We start from the raw sequence: 15,096 nt of genomic DNA on the forward strand, positions 1-15,096 counted from the left end.
CACTGACTGCACCTTTAACGGGAACACGGTACTGACTAAATCTATCCACGTGAATAGCTGATGGATAATGTAAAACAGAGGTGCAGAAAGAGATGTGATCCCTAGAGAAAGGCTCCGGCATTTCCATTTGAAAGGACTGGAGTGTCTTTTGTTGCATGAGATGGGATGGCGTTCCCTCAGCTATGTACCAAGGTGATTAGGATTTGAGAATGTTGAATAACTCATTCTTAATGATCTACATATTTGGGTTATTTTTAGTCTTGATCCCTACGTTTTAAGCTGAAGCCCAGCCATGCGGAAACGTTTTTTTAACCTTCAGTTACTTACCCATTTACCTCCTATGGAGATGATGCCTTAGTAATTATAACCCTCAGCGGGGGTTCGAAAAGCTAAACAATATTAGGGCTTAATATCGCAACAAAATCCATGACAGAACAGAGCTTCAGGCAAACGTTAATGGAAGGTTCTAGCAGAGCAGTCAGGTGTACCGCTGATAAATAGCACACAATATTGTCCTTTAAATTTACTTGCCCTCTTTTATTTTTTTTTTACCATACACAATAAATTACCCAAGGTGTTAGAACCTTGTTTCTAAATTTGCAAACACATAACCAGAAATGCCTGGGGAGATTTTTACCCCAGTTGTTGGCCACCTGAGAGTTTAGAGGATTGACTGGGAGAGAAAAACCCCACTGGCAGTGCAGCATCGGATGAAAACTGGGTGTCCCATGCAGCAAGAGGAGAACACCTCTTAAGTTAGCCCCGAAACAAAAAATAAGATTGATACAGGAATATAAAAAACATGTAGCACAATTGCCTTAAAGCATACCAAGTTGTGTTCTCTATAATGCCAAGCCTCACCCAGAGCACACAGAAGGTGGCGAATGTTAGGCTTCACTTGGGGCGTCAATATGCCTCGTAAACACACTGATTAGTACAGCAGGTTGTATTTTACTCAAGTTTGAGCTTTCCAAAATATAAGAAATAATAAGTTTTGATGCCGAGTAACATACTTTGATATGCATTAGATTCACCTCGGGGCATCCCTCTTCCAAAAGGGAAAAATTATAGTTCCATAAATGAATTCAAAAGGCCACATGAGGATGGAATCAGGAAGGTTTCTCTGAAGGTTCCTCTCACTTCTCAATAAAAGACGTCACTTATTCATTATTCTCCAGTTTCATGGCGCTACAGCCGGTAAGCCTCAGGTGAAGTTGGTTCAAGCTGTTCCTACTTTGTACCGCTTTAGCAACAGGTGTCTCTTACTGTGGCTGGAACATTGCAATTTGGATATTGAGTATGTACCATACAGTGACGGATGTATTGTATCTATTGTGTTCCTCAACACTGTCCCGGAGGCCTGACTGGCCTCAGGCAGGCTGCCCCAGAGAGAGAGAGAGATAGAGAGAGGTAAAGAGAGCGAGAGAGAGAGGGAGAGTGAGTAGTAATCTCAACCGTTGGCAGCCAGACAAAACCCGAAAGCTTTAGACGGCAGGTAATTTTATTTCTTGATTTTTGTTTTTGTGTTCATGTATTTTGCCCTCACGTTGACCTTACCAAACTCCAGCTAGACTAAGATACACTAATGAAAAGAAAACAATATCTTGAATTGGGTGCCAGTTTGTTGTTCCTGTGATTTATAGGGCCCCTAACTGGGGTATCAAGCCAAGAATAGTATACAGTACTGTATATTACTTACTGACTTGGCACTGTTGCTTGTAGGCGATTGCTTTACAAGAAGAACTACAGAATCGGTTGTTTCAACGAGTTTCCTCATAGTGTCTTTTCCAGGGTGGTTGGTTATCAACAGCTCTTCTTACAGTATACTGCATAGAATGGTCATATCTGTAATTTTAGGGCTGTTAATCTCCACATAGCTTTTACCATGTCGTGTGGCAGGAGGAACAAGCAACCTTGGACTGAATAGTAAGGACAAACTCATGTAACAAACAATTCCTCCTGTCTCATCCACAGACTTTTGATTGTTTTTCTCTCTTTTTAATTCAGACCTAGCCTTGGAAAGATTCTGCCATGGGCGTGTTTGGCCAACTTACCTATCTCTGACTGGTTCACAGGGACGGCAATTAACCTTTCTCCTCACAAGGGTCGACCACACACAAACAAACACGCACAATTGACCAAAACGCACTCACACACACACACGCACACAAAACGCACACACACACACACAACGCACAGAACACACAAACAACCACACTCATAAAATTGCCTGAATGCATGGCCTATTGGAATCCATTTATTACTTTGCCCCTGTCATTTGTGTGGACACTTCAGAGTACCATCCAATAAAGCCTTATGTCAGCTTCAGCTGACAGCGTTATTACCAAGCAGTGATTATCAGGAGATTATGCCAATGAGATAGAAGGTTAGATGTGGACAGTGAAGTGTTTCATTGTGTGTTGAACTGTGAAAAACACAGCTGTGGTCTATGCCTGGACTAAACTTGAATACAGAGTATGGTTTTATTTTTTGTTGCATCAGATATTGTGCTACTTTTTAAGCACTTAAACATTAAATCAGACAAAAAATAATTTGATGTAAGTGCCTCCCTTCCTGTGAGGTGCGAAACAATAACACATCAAATCATCCTTAACACTTCTTGGAAGAGGAGTAAACCGCCCTCAGAACAACTCAGAAGGCTTTCTGCAGTCTTCATTGCTTTGTTGCCATTAGCAACCATCTGCATTGCAAAACATCAGTTGCTTCTTTGTAGATATTGTGATCTATTTTTGTTTATTATTTTGCTGGTGCTCAGGCTGGAATTATTACATGTGGATGTCATGCTTGGCACAAAACTCTCCCTCCCATGAGTTCTACATTTGGAAAACAAATCTGCCGGTTATAATAAATTAGGGAACCAGTTATTCGAAAAGCAGCGATGTCAACATAGCATCGTATTGTAGAACAAGGTCTGACACTTATATTATTTATTCAGTGTTATGGAGGCTGGATGAAATTATCTGGAAACTGTACTTAATAATGTTAGATGTGCAAATAAACCCCATGCAGATGCAACACACTTCTGATGAGAGCAAGCAAAAGAAAAGTGGGATATTCTCAGCAGTCTATGGCCTTAATGCAGAGAAAAGAGCATGTAACAATGGTACACTCATTGGCCTTCACCTTTATAGACCCAGGAACAAATCCTTGTCTAATTCATTGGTTTTCTCAAATGACTTGTTTTCAGAGAGGCCTGCACCATCGATGGCAAGGTTAGTTTATCACGGAACAACAACTTTGTTCCACACTGAAATATCTCAACTACTGTTGGATGTACCGTGGAATGTTAAAAGATGTTTCTTAGGGGGCAAACTTAAATGAATTTGGTGATCACCTGACTTTTAATCTACCATGAGGTTGACATTTGTGGTTCAGAGAGAAGTATCCATCTACCAGCAGGTAGAAGTTTTCAGTTGTTTAATGAAATATGTCAACATCCAATGATGTATCCTACTGACTTTGGCAATCCTCTAGCGTCATTGGGACGTTTTTATTTTTAATTAGATATCTAGACAACTGTTGGATGGATTGTTTTGAAATTTGCTTCAAAGATTTATGGTCCCCAGAAGATGACTTATAACATTTCTATGTGTTTTGAATAAGTAAGGTCTCTAAGAGTTATGTAGTAATGCTAATAATTCAAGAGTTGCAAGACTTTTGTAAAAAGGGAAAACACCGCTACAAACCGTGGTCAATGAACTGTCATGATCAAAAATGACATAAATCTCCCGCCTGATTTATTCTAAATATTGACTTTACTTTCCCTCTAAAGTAGCCGGTGCCACTGAAGCTGAATGATCAGATTCCTCTCCTCTTTACATCTCTCCTTCTGAGTCTATGAAGGGCAGACTCTCAAGTCAATGCTGCCACATCCATTCAAACTTTTCCATGTCTGCCAAATGAAAGGTTTCAATTAAGTTAACTATTCCTCCCTCCAGTGAGCTTCCACACTGATAGATGGACATTAGGGGCCACAGGTTTCCCCTCATCTGTCATTTCAGGACTTCCAGGGTGGAGCCCAAACAATGCGGTCAGCCGTCTCTCCCCCCTTAGAATGTCGAGAGGCCGAAATGTGGCCTGGAAAAGTCATTTATGTGTAAGAATTTCACATCACATGCCAGTCCGGTATATAAGTAACATTCCAGGAAAAAAGCCCAAAATGACCTCGGTGTAAAATGATTCCATATGACTGATTCAGAGGCAGGGATTTAAAAAGCGGGTTTGAATAAGAAAAACATATTCCACAGTTGTTAGTCCACACCACAATTAATGCTTAGAAAATGACATGTTCTATATGATCGCTCAATCATCTTCCGCTTCCCCACATTTCTATTGTGGACAACCCTACATTTCACACTAACCTCGCCTCAGGGGGGATTACGTCTACAGTGGACTGGGTGAGCAGGTGGCCTATGGGTTGGCACAGTTTGATAGTCACTGAGAAGATGTGAGGGCTGTCAATCAGCTCCGAATCCTCCCGGCGGTAGTGATTGATTTTAAGGTCTATCTCATCTAAGACCTCTGAGTGTTTTCTCCTCTTGGTGCCATGGGTTATAAACTGTCCCCAATCCCTTAAAATTGTTTTTCTCTATACCATCAGATAGTGACTGGGCTTTTGTTTACCATTACATTTTAATAAGACATATGAGGGAGAAGGAGAGAGAAAAAAGAAGGGTGTTTTTCAAGAGGAAAATAAATAATCGAGAGACCTGGCTGACTGTGGGCCATATTGCGAATGAATCAATGGACTATTAGAGCCTCAAGCCAGCCATGAAAATGCATCTATCTTCAGCTAAGAGATAAAGAGGTCAGAAATGACACTGGAAAGACATGGGATCCTGTCTGATCTGTGGCGATACCGTTGTCATGTTTCTTGTGAGCTTTTGTTCTTAATGGCGCCATACGTCAATATGGACATAACTGTCAACCACCCACCACCACCACCACTGCTGATGTTTCACTGATATTGCGTCACAAGAAGAAATACATTCACAAGTATTTTGCTTGCATATATGAATACGGTGTGGCAGTAATTGTATTCTCTCTGCAGCGACAGCAGAACTTCAAATTTACATCATTGCTTTTTTCTGCTTTGAAAATAAACTGATAAAAAGTATGATTGGCTCACTGTATGTCATCAGTTTCCAACTTTATCTTGAAAATGGGATTTTTATACTATAAGTAATAGTCAGGTGGTCTGGGTGTATGGTGAGACAAGTACATATATTTAGTTTTAACCAACGAAAGCACTTACAACTATAACTTGTTTGGCCACTTGGGCACGTTGAGAACCTTTTTTTTTTAACAAATTATTGATATAATATTATCAGTATTTCAGTGGAACAGATATATGGCATCATTAGTATTTATTTCTTGTCGTGTTTTGTTCCACCTGATGAATATAACTCCAATACCCAAAACGGTAAAGTAGTGGGCTGTTAAAACCAAAACACTGACCAAAAAGATTCTGTAAAATTCTACACTGATCTTAGGGGAAATGCACAGTTGGCTGATAATTCTGTATTTTCGACAACATTATATAACCTAAACATAACAATTTTTTTGGATACATTTTTGTCATTTTGGCAGATTTGTTCATTAGCAATATTTCATCATTATATTGCAGCATTTGATTTCATTTAACCTTATCTTTCTCACAGAATTTATTTACTTTCTTTCGGATTAGTAGTATCCAGCTCCAACAAGGTTGGAGAACAGGTGCGCTCATTGTTTGGCAGAGGTCAGATGCCAACAACAAGAGTCGGAGAGGAAAGGTTGCTCAGATCTTCAAATGTATTTGACAGATGCCGCACATTAGTACCATTCATTAGCATTAATCATCGCTGTGTCACCAGTAATTACTCCATTTAAACCGACCGGCCCTGGTCAACCCACTAATGAAGGTTAATGTGCTCGCCCGCCGACGTTCTCCTGCCCACATTATACTAACAATCACAATCTCCATCAGCAACACATTGCGCTCTCAAGCATTTCACTCTAGCAATGCTGTTATTGTGTGACTGCCGTCTCTCTCGTCTCATGCAACAATGAAGGGCGGACAATGCCACTGCTACCTTTCTCCATAATGGCCATATTGCCTAGTGACCAAGATACAACGCAATCATATTTGTACTGAAAATATACTGCGGGGGGTTTTCTCCAGGAATAGAAAAGAGCTCATTTTCATTTCACTCCCTATAATCGAAAACCTCGAACTAATCTTGATGTATGTACACAAGGGGATGGCTTGATATTGATTAAATTGACTTGAAATGTGGTGATTAATGTAAAATATAATTCAGCTGGAAGTTGGTCATGTAGCATATCTTTGAATGCCACTGTGTTAGCCATACCATTGTAATCCGTCTTGATTTCCCCAGCAAACAAATTTAGGGTTTCTAATCCAGTCCCGAGGTTGGTGGTAACAAAGGAGAATAACTCTCACAGTTTATCAGTTTAGATACAACACAATTTCTAAAGCAAAACTAACTATTGTCCAGAAACAAACACAAACACACAACAATGTGTTCCTTATGTGTTGAAATCATTGGAGCAGATTTTAACTCATCTTGAATTTTGCGTGGATGCGTTAACACTGTTGAAGTTGCACACTGAGATAGCCTGAGACCACCAAAGATACATGAAGTGACTCGGAGTGAAAGGGGTCTACTCTATGGATAACAGTCATGGTGGAAAGAATCCAGTTGTTTAATTGCTGTGTCCAAATTAAATTTGATTAAATTGAAATATAGCGCAATGGAGGGGGAGGGGGGATATATGCAACATTTATCTGCTGCATGTGCGCAGTTTTGACAATAGGCAAAGATCCATTTTGGTTTCCGCGATGACAACCCCAAAGTTAATTAATTCACAATTCTATTACACAAGAAACCCATCATATTGTCACATTCGATTATTTTGGAAACCTGCACATTTTGATATTTCTGCTAACATTATCACACTCAGTGTTTTTGAACGAACCACAGATCATTTAGTCAGCTTTTGCAGTCGGGAAATATATCATAAAACGACCTGTTATATGAGCTTTTTGATATTGTTGTTGTCAGGACAACGCCATGATCTCACTGCGAACAAATCAAGTTTTTCAAACATTTGTAAAGGCTGCCCCACTGGCCATTTCCTGTTTACATGTTCCTGTTATCTGTAACAAGTGAAGCATTTGTCAACAGGCACAGCCTGTCGCCTTGTCTGTACTGCTGCAGGGGAAGATAAAGAGGAGTCGAGGCAGGCTCTGCCCTTCTGACAGAAGGCAAGAATAGAGGGATGGAATCCTCCTGTTTGATCTCTGAGGAGGGGGGATGCGTCACACTGTTGGCTATATACTTCTGCATACTGACTCTGATAAGGAGATAGTGACTGTGTGTGTGTGTGTTCATGTGAGTGACTAGAATAAGGACGACTATATACAGAGATCCAATATCTTACATTTACTGTTGGCTATACTTATGCATACTGCCTCTGATAAGGGAATCGTGTGTGTTTGTGTGTGTCTGTATTCATATGAGTGACTGGAATGGTCAGTGTCTATAAAAATATCCTATAATCTTACATGTGATCATTTGAATTCTGTAAAATTTCAGCTGCACTGTATTTTGTCCCTGTAACCTTTATACTTAGCTGTACTTACAGGTTGGAAAGGCTTGTGAAACCAAATTCAGCCAATAACTTCCAACATTAAAGCTCTTTATTATTTCCTTTGGAGATTGAGAGTGTCTTGTAGGGTTGGTAGGGCTCGGGCAGACTTGACCCCTCCCAGCCATTTAGTTGTAATGGAAACTTTGGGTACAGTATGGTTTTAAATAAAGGTTAAAGCTCCCATATTATACACTTTTCGGTACTATTATACACCATATTATATGGTCTTAGTGGTCCCTAATACGTTTTTCTTTAATTGTTTGCGGAAAAAAACTTTCAGATAATTTATTGTACTATGCTGATGTTGAGCTAATCTCACAATGGCCTATTTTTTAAAAAGAGCTGCAGCTCCCCTCGTAAATATACAATCTTTGAGCTGCCCCCGCCCCCTGTCCGGAAGCGAAGCCAGATACGCCTCGCCCTCTGTCTGTCAGGGCTGTGGACCAATAAGAAATAGGGGTGTGGGCTGCACAGTGGAAGCTTCTGGCTTTCCAGTTTGTGAGGTCAGAAAAGGGGAAAATTCTGACTGGAGTATATTGGGGGGGAGGGGTGGGGGTTTCAGAAAGGGGGAGAGTGAGAACAGGAGAGATTGTTATTTTTTTAAATATTTTGGCAGTCTCTAGGCACACCGTGGACCCATGGATATGTTAGAACACATTTAAAAAGTGCATTTAGCATAATATGTGACCTTTAAATCCACAAACTTAAATGAATGAATGAGAAGAATATAACGTGGCGTTGCAGCTTTTACAAGCCGTTTTCATGTGGCTATCATAACACATTGTTGATGGTGTTACAAACACATTGTACTTCTTTTCATCATTATTTTAAGAAAAGCAATAATAACCTTGCCCCTTTTGTTGTGATGTACGTCTCCCAGAGCTCCCTTTAACACTCCTTCATTGATAAATGATCAAGTACAAATCGCTATATTGCCTTTTCTTTTTCTTCCCATTCTTCAGAATGTAATGATACCCAGACTGCTACAGTAAGTTATTCCAGATGACACAGTTTTATCATAAGCCTCCAATAAGCCAGGGCAATCAGCAGGATATAATGCAGTCCACAGTGGTAATTGTATGCTAATTTGTGCAAGTATTTTTCTTTGCCAAGAAAACTGCAAATAAGGTAAAATACCTCGGGCTGTAACTCAAGCGGGCTCAAAGAAATCCTGTTGCTTACCAACGCCCACTCCGCCTACTATACCCCCCCGAATTACAGACTTTAACAACACACGCCAATAGTAGTGCAAGTGCGGTAAAACTGTCTGGAATAGCTGGAGTCAGCAGCAATGTTCTTTGTAGCCTACTGAAACGGACTGCGGCTTTTTCGTCGTAATTAAATCACAGCCACATTTTTAGGGGGGAATGTTAAGTTTTATGATCCGTGGGTTTATGAAGGCGGTGTTCACGCTCAAAGTCTATAACACACTTGACAGCAAAACACAAGTGACTGAGAAGCAGCTGAGTTGCTCGTGACGCCTTTGGAGGAAACAATCATTTCCAGGTTTAGACCCGAGCGGGGAACATTATGAAGGGCGTAGGAAACCTTTTTCGCCAGGCAATACCTCCATTACCATTAAAGGTTATCCATATCATTAATTTCGATATAGTCTTTTTCTTGACACCGACTGTTTCCCCACCAGATGCTGCACTGCGTATAATGTCCTGGACACGCTTATAATTCAAATGTTATAATGCTTGGCAGTATGATTTAATTATTAGATTTTTTTCCTTGGCACAATTAATATTCAGTGACCTCTCTGGAATCAGTCGGAGAAATCTCCCACTGTCAAAGCCTTGTCATCAACCGTTAATGACTATCATCAGTCATTCTTGATCTATTGATATGCTATTTATCATTGACTCAATTCATCTTCAGTTAAACACAGGCCAATGCATTGGGAATGAGAGATAGATTAACCGCAAAAAAAACTCCTCAAATATCCACCTTTGGTGGTGCCCGAATTAAAAACAAGGTTATACCTTAAAGACATAAATGAACGTGGGCTAAAAACACACGGCTGATATTCTTAACTGGCACTCGCTCTGCCAATGCTGTTAGGCATTAGCAACTGGTGTATTTTCATACCAGGGAGTATGATTAAAAGTTGTTCAGAAGTGCAAATTTGGCAGAGCAGATCCCAAAAGCCCCTGGGCGAAGTTGGAAGCACCTCATTATCGGATGGAGAAGAAGACGCCAAGGGCCAGACAGATTACTGCCAGTGAGAAAAAAAAAAAAAAAAAAAAAGTAGAACAAGTCATTTATTAATACGATGACTACTTTACTTGAAGCTGCCAGGCATCAACAAAACACTCACCCAGTCCAGGTAATGGCCTGGCCCTTTGACACCTCAATTTATCACCTGCCCCTGCTGCTGTTGACGCTAAGAGGTTTCCATTACAAAGTGACAACTGAAGAGCACACAGAGCTTTTAAAAGAGAGGAAGTGAAGATTAGCGTGACAATAATACTTGTAGGGGAGAGTGGCCTAAATTGTGCCGGTAGGGAAGTTGTGCCACCCCTTGTTTCTAGAAAACCATAGAAGAAATTGGAAATGTGACCACATATTTAAGAAGAGCCATCCTTTTAACTCATCCTGTAAAAAGGGAGAAACATGGAATAAGATAAGCACATTTAAGCTCAAAAAACCTTTTGCCTCTAAAAGTAAAATTTCCATGATCAAGGTTTTTTGATTATTGTGTCTGAACAATTATAGACACGTTTGAAAACATTTGACACATGTTTTAATGCTTCAATATGCTACACTTTGTGTCTATATAGTGAGCACAATGTCAGCCTTTATCTGCTGCATCATGCTTATTATCCAAAATTCTGGGGTTGGGGTGATTTGTGCCAGAGGGCCTAGGTGAGTTATAAGTAAGTAAGTAAGTAAGTAAGTAAGTAAGTAAGTAAGTAAGTAAGTAAGTAAGTAAGTAAGTAAGTAAGTAAGTAAAATGTATTTATAAAAGCACATGTATTACAGTTTGCACTGTCCAAAGTGCTGTACATAGTGCATTCAGTAGGTAAACAATGAAATAACAATAACAAAAATAAAAGACATAAAGCTAAACAAAGATAGTAGTGCAGAGGTAAGATAGTTATTGGGGAGGAAAAACCAGGGTGTACAGATGGGTTTTGAGCTTTGATTTAAAGGCAGAAATGTAGGGGGAATCGCATATGTCAGGTGGCAGTTGGTTCTGCAAGGGCGGAGCAGCTAGTGCAAAGTACATTTCTGAGAGTTGTGCCATTGGCATGGCTGTTTACGCTGGTCACCAAAAGAAAGTTATTGTCTACAGTAGCTCAGAACAGACTGATATCTCCATTCCACTTAACGACACCACTGATGAGAGTTCAGGGGCCGTATTCACAAAACATTTTATCTTAGCGCTAAGAGTACTCCTAAGGAGCACTAAAAGTTCTTAGTAAGGAGTAATTTCTTAAAACCTATTCACAAAGCTGATAAGACCAACTTTTACTAAGGAATGGGAGGGACTCCTTAGCTAAGACTAGAGGGCGGTGTTGACCCTGTTGCTATGGATGATGTCATGTTCATACCTTCTATGCCCACAGTGATTGGCTGAGAGGGAATGAGAGCTAAGAGTGAATTTATGATGGAAACACTGTGGGAGATATCCATATCGTGTCGCTGTATTAAAGTAAAGAGTTTTTATATACAATTAATGACAAGTGACACTGATTTAACATGAAACCAAGATACTGCAGGGTTTCCCACACATTTGTTCACAATTAACCTACAATAGCGCCACATAGGTCTATTCATTTTACAATGATTTGAATCGGAAAAAATATCCTCATTGAACAGCTGCACGCCATGCACTCTCACTGTATTTCTCTCAATGGTGGACTATGCAGCAATAGTCAGACAGCGACAAACCAGGAAATTCACAATTTAGAAACAACAGCCGGCAAAATCGTAAAGTGCATGAGGAAGGAAAAAGGCGAGACGCGCAACTATACAGTAGCAGACCTGTGGAACGGAGGAGATGCTGGGAAGTGCCACATATAGGCCTACTCTAGTAGGAAATTAAACCCAAACGTGACACCAACAGTAACTTTCAGTGCATCATAAACCCAAAGCAATTGGAGGAAAAGGAACTTAAAAAATATTTTTTTATATAAATATAATAAATATAAATGTGTCTATACTTTCTAAATATAGCTTTACTAAGATCATTAAACCCTTACAGCTATTAAAGGTACCTTTTATAAAGCTCACTAGCATTAAATCTCTCCAAAACACCATCAAATGGTTGTCTGTGATTTACTCTTAGTGACTTAGGAGTCCTCTCAAGGACTCCTAGCTTTTTATAGATTTAGGAGCTAGTTTTAGCGCTAAAATGCTTTGTGAATTACACTTATCTTAAAAAGTTAGGAGTCCTAAAATTAGGAGTGAAACGCCCTTTATTTATGAGAGTTACTCCTAAATCAGCACGTTAGGACCTACTCTTAGCCTTAAAATGTTTTGTGAATACGGCCCCAGATGGCCAGAAAGATGATGATGGTGACTTTGTCATTGTGAGCTTTGCAGGTAAAACCATTAGATATGCTAGGCCTTGTTTAAGAAAATTGTCCTTCAATCTTTGTAAAATATTTACTTTAAATAAACCTTAAATAAGTAATTGTCTTATGGATTTGTCTTGCATTACAGTTTATGAGATATATATCAATGGCACAATTCACCCCATGGTATTCTCTCCAACGGCACAACTTACACCACACTGGGGGCAAGTTGTGCCACAAGACAACTTTTTTTCCGAAAGCTATATTTCTTCAACAGTTTATTCCAGATCCAAAGTTTTTATTGCCAGGGATGCACAACACCCTGAAATACATGTACATATTGGAGTTGGAGACTTTACTGTCAAGGCCTCACTTTAAAGTCACTTTGAGTAAAAAGTGGCACAACTTAGGCCACTCTCCCCTACATATAATGAAAACACTTCCATAATTTTGCACATACAGTAGTTAAATCGGATAGTACAATGTATTTCCTTATTGCTTGGTGAAATGTCATCTTGGTCATTTGTCATCTGCAGTGTAGTGTATGTAGTTGTAGGCACAGGCACTGTTCTGCTGATATAACATTATTGGATTATTTGATTTTGACTTAATGAGATAATTGGGACTAATTTTGAAAACTGGCAACAATTGGGAAATCAGCGTGTTGTCCCTTTAATCAGACACAATTTCAGGCAATCACACACAGAGTGACTCTGTGACTCTTCTCTAATCACTGGTAGAACAGGGCCATCGCACAATTATGCCTTTGATGCTGTTTTTATTTGTATTTCTTTAGAGCTGGATGGCAGCTATGTGCAGACGCTGTGTGTTGACTGCCAGACATATAAAAAGCAATAGAAGCAGTCTCCAACATCATCTCCAATAATCCTGTTTATGAATAGGCCCCTCTGGCACCACGGACAAGCTATTAAGGCAAAGGTTAAAAATGCATTAAAACTAGCTGAGGGTTAGGTTTGTACCGACCCCTGTCTCTTAACTGTACACTTTTTGTAGTATATGGCAGAGGAGATTGAATAAAGGTGAATGATCCAACACAGCTAATTATCTATGGCAAAACTTGACATAAGGGAACCTTGGAAACTACGTCACTTTAAAAAGTGTTCAGTGACGTACCCATAGTTTACATTTTTAACCGAAATAACACATTCATTGAGTCCCTGGAATTGACAAACGCAAACAATACATCTGTGTGAAGTCCCCATACTGTGTCTGCTAATGTATTTAGCATGTGACCTGCACAGAGTGGGACAACTGCACATAGATAAAAATATCTTCCTCGTCGAGAATAAATCTGTGATACCTTTTGTAGTGCTGCAATGCAGATGGTCCTTTAAGGAACAGCTTGAGAGAACACAATGATGAAGATTGTTTTTACTACATTAAGCGTCAGACTCTTTTTTTCCCCCCACCTAAACACAATCAAAGGCTCTATATTATCAACAGCATCTTCCACTGGAAATACAATTTCAAGGTTTGTTTGATATATGAAAAAGCAATGATGCATTCTAATTTATAAATTCCACTATAGCATTTTTCACATGGCTTTTGAGAATACATCTTTGATAATTCAGGTGCAGTGGGAAAACATAGTATAAAAAAATAGAGTATCCTTCTTTAGACAGAGGTAATTAGGAAAAAGTGTCCTAACTTTAACTTCATGGTTTATTCATATATAATAAGCAATGTCATTTTTAATTCCATTTCCTATATTCAAACAAATAACCTTGACTTTAAATGATCTTTTGGTGTATTTGAAGAAACACATTTGCTTTAGAAATGAAAAATCTAGACAGTCCTCATTGGAAAACAGTATTCATTGTTTACTTACTCAAATAGCTTTAAAGGACCTACAGTATGTTTGAAATTCATTAGCAAAACAATATGTCTTTAAACTACCACGAACAGTCATGAAAGGTTTGTTGATTGCCTAGCAAATTTTTTCTATCTTGCTTCAGATGATTGAATACATTAATTGAGAACGCTTTCTCTTGTGTTTTTTTTAACGGTATTGTGCAAACAACAGTTGTAGCCTATACTGACTGAACGCACTGATTTTATGAGATTAGAGAAGATTGAATGTAACTTTGCTTGGCCAATAAATATCTTTATTTAGTGAGCTATAGAGGTGTTGTCGGCAGAATTTGTTACCTTTGGAAGGAGCCAGACTGGGTCTTTCCCCCCTCTTTCCAGGCTTTGTGCTAAGCTAAGCTAGGCTATGCTTACTCGTTGGCCGTAGCTTCATATTGACCAAAAAGACATCCCTTACAGCACGAGAATTTTCGCAAAAACTATTCATCTGTGTTCCTATGACTTTGTAAACAAGCATGCTGCCTCTATAATTCACTCAATGTCAGTCTGAACAAATAACCACATAAAGTGGTGCCTGACTGTCGAGAAGCCTGGCGTATCTTTGTCCTTTTAATAGATGTGCCAGATCAGCAAAAATCTCATACAGGTCATTTTGGAGTGTGCAAACAAACACGGGCTTTGGCAATAAAATGGGATTTACACCACTGCAGCCTCTTCTGCTCTCCGATGGCTTACCTCATGTGACTATCAATAACAGGTGTGTGTACGTGTCATGAAAGAGAAAATGAGGTGTTCTCCCTTGCTTAGATGTGGTATACCTTCTAAGACAAGTGCACTCCGTATAGGCTTCGTATAGATAACAGCAGGTTATTCGTAGTGCAGCGAGCGAAGCATAGGCACCTGATGTATCAACCCGTCTTCCCTGAAAAATACCTATCGCCAGAGGAGTGAGATATACTGTAGACTTCTGAAGTGACAAACAACACTGTTCTGGTGTGGTGGTAAGGCCGCAGGAAACCCATTCATTTGTTTAAGAAGAGCTAGGCAGGAACACATCTATTTGTCA

This window comes from Ammodytes marinus, assembly GCF_949987685.1.
Source record: "Ammodytes marinus genome assembly, chromosome: 21".
Lineage (NCBI taxonomy): Eukaryota > Metazoa > Chordata > Actinopteri > Uranoscopiformes > Ammodytidae > Ammodytes > Ammodytes marinus.